Raw genomic sequence first — 6,738 nt, 5'->3', positions numbered from 1 at the left:
TGAGAGAAATGTATCGATAAAGGGTTAGTTAACAACGAAAGCTTTCCTTTATCAACTGATGTAAATAAAGCTTGCAAAAGCTTGCAAGCTCTATGATTATCTTACCAATAACGGAGAACGATTTAGATTCTCTAAAATCTCTATTTTATCAGCTTTAGGCAAAATACATGTAATTATTATTGTTGTCAATTTAAATATATGCATGTTTATTCATCCTTCATAAATATATACATATATTTTATTAAATTTACAAGATAGAAAATGTTGTCATCATTATTATTACATGCACACAACATGATATATCGTAGTGCTGTTTTTTAAATATTTTTGCATTCTAGATGATGTGTTATATTGAAGGATGATGATAAAATAAAAACACTGTTGCGTCGGTCTAAAGTTTGAGGAACGAGAGTGGCTTGTTAAAAGTTAATATCGCGTTAAAAGTTTCAACGGTATCCATCATCATCGATATTATTTTAATAGGAAAATATGGCCCATAAAATCTGTCTATCAGGTTAGATATGGTATATAGAATATATACCCAACTTCCTAGTTGGATGTGCATCTAAATTAGACGTGCACGTGCATCTCTGCAATACTTCATTATATTCCGTAACGTTCTGCGCGGTGGTGTACCATATTTCCTGCTGTCCGTTCTATATCTGCAGCGTCTCTTCCCTCCTCTCCTGTGCAAGATCTCAAACAAGCAAGTTATGAAAGTTCTTTGTAGTTAACCGCACACCAAACAGGTGTCTTGCAACGGAAACTTAAAAATTTGCAACAACCGCGAACTCTCGTGAAATTTACAGTTACGAAATAATTAGCAATTTTTTTCCAGACAATTAAATAAATAAATATAAATAAATATAATATAAATAAATATAAATAAATATAAACATGTACGTGAAGTTGATTCTATAAAATTGGCTGCAAAAATTTCTCTTATTTCTTTTTTATTAATTAATATATAGTAATTGGAGCAATATAAATATTTGAATGATTAACATAGATATAATATTTGAATAATTAACACGAAATGTACTTTATCTTTCTCAGTCTGTTGTCAATTGCAATGCGATTAAACGCAGAGACATATTGATCTAAGATGTGACCTCCTACCTTGCATTTCTCCTTCTCTGTCTCCCTCTTTCTCTCTCTCTCTCTCTGTTTCTTTTTACCCATGTTTTTAGCCTCTTACCCTTAATGGCGCCTTTCAGATCCACTTAAAAGAATGTTTATAAAATATGATGGGCGCGGCAGAAAACTTGGACTGCAGACGATGGTCGGAAGAGGAGATGGTACGATGCATGCGATGCAGGCGACCATAAGCCGGCTTCGTCAAAGTTATCGAAGAATTTATCGCGACGACGAGGTGAGATATAAACTTTTATAACGACGTATAAATCGCTAGTCCACGATCGATCGTTCGGCCGATGGCTTTTCATGGCTTATGAATATTTCCAGAGCGAACACGGAACTTGTGCCGCGCATCTACATTAAGGTTCTCTTGTGCCTCTACGGCGCAAGAAAATATTCTGCGCTATAAAATTAACAACAGATTTTAGACGCCTCTTTTCACGGAAGAAAGAGGTTTATGTTGAACTAATGGACGGCTTAAAAAGACTTATGATTATTCAGTTATTCAATATATGTTATATTCAGGTACACATTTGACAAGTTCCGATTATATTTTAATGTTTCAGAAATTTTTTTGCACAACCGTAGAATTTGAATAATCTGCCAAAAAATATCTGAGACGAGTCTTTTTCTAAAAAGTAGCGAATTATCGAATTGTATAGAGCAATTTAACAGTGTAAAATGTATTATTGCCTGTCGATCGTAAACGAATAAGCGGTAAAGCAGAAAGACAGAATGAACAATGATAGGGATTAAAGCGAATACGTTGGCATAAAACTTTCTGCCGAACTCTCATCTGCATCCGAAATGCACGACTTATAATTAAATTCCGCTGGTCAATAGAAATCGACGAACAATCCAATCGGCAAGACGAAAACAGTTCTTTTAACCAAAGCTAAAACCAATGTCGGAATACCTAAAATTTCTCTTCGCGTTGCTTTCCACAGACAGAGAAAAGAGATTAGAACGACAAATCTATTAGAGAAAAATACGTCTCTTTTACTCCAATGTTTTTATACCGGATAACTTAAGCGCAACGATTAGAAGTGTAATGATTATTGTATTTACATTTCGCGATGTTATTAAAATATAAATAGAAACTAGATAAAATAAATTCTCATATTGCGAATTTTATTTGTTAATATCTTCAGATTGTGATAGTTTATTATTGCAAAGATTTATGCGATATATTTGTATATTTTCAATATTCCTATCTTACATCTTCGCTCTTTTCTACAAAAAAAATTATATTATAGCGCAATTACCTATTTATGCAAACTTACCTTGCGCAAAGGTATTTTCTCCAGTAAATTTACTTAGCCTGTTGTCCTTTTTCTCGTAAATTGCTTATCAAAATAGCATCTGTGTCCGCCAAGAAGCTACATCATAATGTTGCTCATAAACCGTTCTATTTTCTCTCAATTATTTCTCAATGTCTGGGATTAGTGCGTAACCGGTTAAAATAAATTTCAATGCCGGCAGGCAGTTTTAATCGCCGTCTTTTAGTGTCAACCTTTCATCTCCGCGTCAGCGTAAACTCGTAGGGTCAAAGCAGCCGATCTCTATGGCATTCTTTATGGCGACGTTTATTCACGTTTCTTGCAAGTCATCGACGTGAACGAAAAATCTCTTCCAATACGAATTACGAGAGTGTCGTCATTTTTATACGGTCGAAATAAAAATTACAAAATGCTAAAGAGCGCTATTAGTGAAAATATTTGATGGGCCACGAATATCTTTTAATATTATCGATACAATATGTGTGTTATGCTTTTTTATTATAAAATCGACATTTCCAAAGATTCGATAATTATTCACTTAATGAGAAACAGAGCATTTGCACTTATCACTTGTATCAGTTTCTCATTAAATCCTCATTTATTTGAGGCCAGATCGCTAAGCGTGATATTCTATGCAGCATAAACCAATGCGTGTGCATGTGTGTGTGTGTGTCCATAGCAGTCACAATTATTACATTATGAATATTGCTGCGGCGGTCGCAAGGGAATAATTGTATCCCTTTTCGATATACTACAAATGGCGATGCGATTTAGTACATGAAATGATACCCGCGTATACACAATTGTAAATTGCGTCCTCACCCGCATATAATTATCTCTATTTGTAAATCGTTTCTATCACAGCAAAGCAAATTTCTTTACTTTTTTCATTGTATTTCGTATATTTAAGTTATAATCATAATATTTGAATAAATATATAATTACGGAAAAAGCAAATTAAATATTATTGCGTTCAAGTTTAACGCAACAGTAAGTGACATTTCTTGGTAGAGCTGGAAAATTCTCTCATTTTAAACATTATCCTTAATGCAGCTGTTTAATCTATATCTTTTTTATTAATTATTATCAATCCTACGTTGAATTGCATTGAGTTTTAACCTCCTATAACTATTGGCGCTATGAGAAACCTACAAGGAGATAGTTGGGAAAGTGGAATGCGTTTCAAACCGCAGAGGAGGATGGGACGAATCGGTTCTGTACAAAAAGACCTCTTGTGTATGGCACATCGCCTCGGGACAGGAATAAGAAAGCGTTTGATTTATTGCCCCCGGTAACACGCCGAGTTTCAAAGACTTCCTCTTCACTTGCGCTATTAGGATTATCCTATCTCACACGAATTCGCCAAAAACCTTTCGGAGTAACCAGTGCGGCCGAGCTCGTAGTTTCTGGCTTCTCGTTTCCTGACCCGATTGCGATCCTTAATTCGCGGATACTTTCGCACACAAGTTTCCAACGATCCAACACTCTCTAGCGATTGACGTTCTCGCGCATGAAGGACCTCCGCATTTCCTTTTGACGTTTCCCTTCGCCGCCGTGAATTCGCGAATTTTCGTCGACGGTCGATTTAATATCGACGCGATCGACCGAGTTGCGGTAGTGACTTCCTGCGTCCGGTTTCCTGCCCCGGAGAGTTAATGACGGTCATTGGAAGTCTTATCTCTGGAATATTCTAATAGGGCTCGCGAAGCCCGCTCTTAAGACGGCCGTTTCCAAAGGCATAACGATCGATGCAAAGTCCCTTCGAGTGCTACTGAATCGTTAACATTTGTCCGATCGCAAACGAAATTTATGCTTGATCCGCTTTTTACATTTTTTTTAATATTTATACGTGAGAAATGTCAGTGCACATGATTTTTACGCACGTGTTATATATGATATATATTAGTTTTCCTCTCAAAAATATATATTTTGCGATTGTAAGGTATTAACATCCATACTCGAAATATCCATTAATCCCTAGTGTGTTATCAGTGTAGTACATATTAATAATACATTCTTAAAAATGTACTTTTTAACTCGCTGTAATCTGACATCGATCCAAAGACCTTCGCTTTTAGAAGAGATCTGCTCTATACATTATGAAACTTAGATATGTACGTCCGAGATAATATAGTAGTAACATGACTGGCTTGTGTAACGGATTACAATATTCAAATTTTCCAATTTCCATATCTACTCGACTCATATTCACATATCTATGTGTATAGTCGGATATCTATGTGCGCATCCATCGAGAGAACGCTGTGTATTTGCAAATAGCTGCACAAAACATCAGCTCTCACGGAAAAATATTCCGCTTATCTTTGTAGAACACCTCTTCATTCGTTCGTAACGCACGATAAATAAATTTCACCCTTTTGCCGGGTCGGGAACTCAATTTGACAAGATAATCGATCGACTTATCTCGCGTTATCTGGATTTAATTCGCAGTCGACATGGCAGGATGATCTTAAGAAACCAATAAAGCAATCTAGATCTGAGATAATGCAGGAGATGGAGGCTTTGGAAAAGACGAGCAGCTGACGATGTGAGGATAGCCAGCAATTAGCCGAGATATTATCGCGATTGGCGATATCCGCCGCTCGGTCAAGATCTATATATTACTGTCGGGGCCACACCGACTATCCATCGATTCGAACATCCTCGTGGTTGTACCGTTTTAGCCATTTTAATTGCTTTTATACCGACCTGATCGGCCAACGTCTGTGAACAAGATACGTTCGCGTCGTTCATCAGACGACCTTATTCAAGAAAGTTCGAAACTATTTCGCGGCCAACCTCCATTTCTACGCTACCGACTATGCGGTCTCGGTATAAACCGTCCGTGACGCGAATTAAGTTTATTCGCGGAAGCACGTGCGCGAAGGCGTCTGTAAAACATAAACCGTTTTTCGTTGAACAACCGCTTGCGCGGATAAAACGCGGACCTGATTTGCGTATATATTGTTTGTTTACAAAATCGCGCACATACATATTAAATGCGTCGAAAGAAATAAAAAAAATTATTTAATGCGTCTCGGAACGTTTCAGTAACGTTCCTCAACTGCATGTGTACCATCGAGATAAAGAGGAGAATTCTTGAAAAACTCCGCGGAGAGACTGTTTCTCGCGACTATTATTCGAAATAAAAACTATTCCGCGCGAAATTAAAACTCGTGACAATCTCGGCTCTATTCTAAGTGTCGCGTTACAAGGATTCATTCGCACATAAACTGTATTTTTTCTTATTATGTCAAGTGTATAGCTGCACCGTATTCGACGTTCCGTGGCGTTATTATGTCACGAAACAACGCAACTTTCTTTTGACGATCTCTCCGCCTCAAACGGGGAGACTCATTCGCACGCGGAAAATGCTCACCGGAAGGTACTTTCGAATTGCGCGGCGTTATTAAAGTGTAAGCTTGAAAAATGACGGTGTATAAAAGTCAAGACAAAAGGTGCCGTTGGCGATCGTTGCGGAGGATAATAGAGGAGCCGCCAGCATCAGCAAAAGGGAAGCAGCGAAAAGCTGCTACGCGTGAGACGTGACGGAAACGCTACGAGAAATAAGTGAACCGAGCGGGAGAGATACGATGATGATAATCGAGATGAGAGCCGTTGTATCGCAAAATAAAAGTTATCTCGCAACAAAGTTGGAGAAAATGCGCGCGTGATCTTATTCTAATCGTGGCACATCGCGGCGCTGGGCATTGTGATTATTTTTCATTCTTCCTAGGAGGAGAAAGAGATAAAACGATATATAGCGATATTATTCACGCAGATATATGTGCTTTAATCAAACAACAGACGGTAAACAAAAAAAGGTGCAGCATAATTTTACGAGAACTATTTTTACTTCGCAGCCATCATTAAGGTCCAGTCGTCCCGTCTTGATTTACAGAGATAGTTGGGGCTTAATTACCACCAGATTCTCTTCAAGGGGTGCATCTATCGCGCGTAATTTGTCTCAACGTGGAGATTTCGACCTGGAAGCAATTTTTTTCTTTTTTCTGGGCGGGGGGGGAAAGAGGAGAATACGTTAATTTTTTCTTTCACTAACGAACTTCAGCATGAATTGCTGTTAAAACGAAGACTCGGTCATCCAAGTGGGACTCGAGATAGATTAAGCTTTATTCAAGGCGTTCGTTTTGGAAGAATTCAAAAATATTTTGCCACTATTCTATGTCAGTCGCTAAAATCGGGTATATATTACATTGTTAAGTTATATATCCATAAAATTTTCAAGATTTTAAATTATCAAAATAATGATCAAAGTATTGCAATATTAAAAAGAAAGATTCAGAAACAAGAGCAAGTTGTT

This window comes from Camponotus vicinus, unplaced genomic scaffold, assembly GCF_025532165.1.
Source record: "Camponotus vicinus isolate PSW18456_S1 unplaced genomic scaffold, iyCamVici1.0 SCAF_1, whole genome shotgun sequence".
In the NCBI taxonomy this organism is placed as follows: domain Eukaryota; kingdom Metazoa; phylum Arthropoda; class Insecta; order Hymenoptera; family Formicidae; genus Camponotus; species Camponotus vicinus.
Note: the sequence above shows the minus strand (reverse complement) of the source record.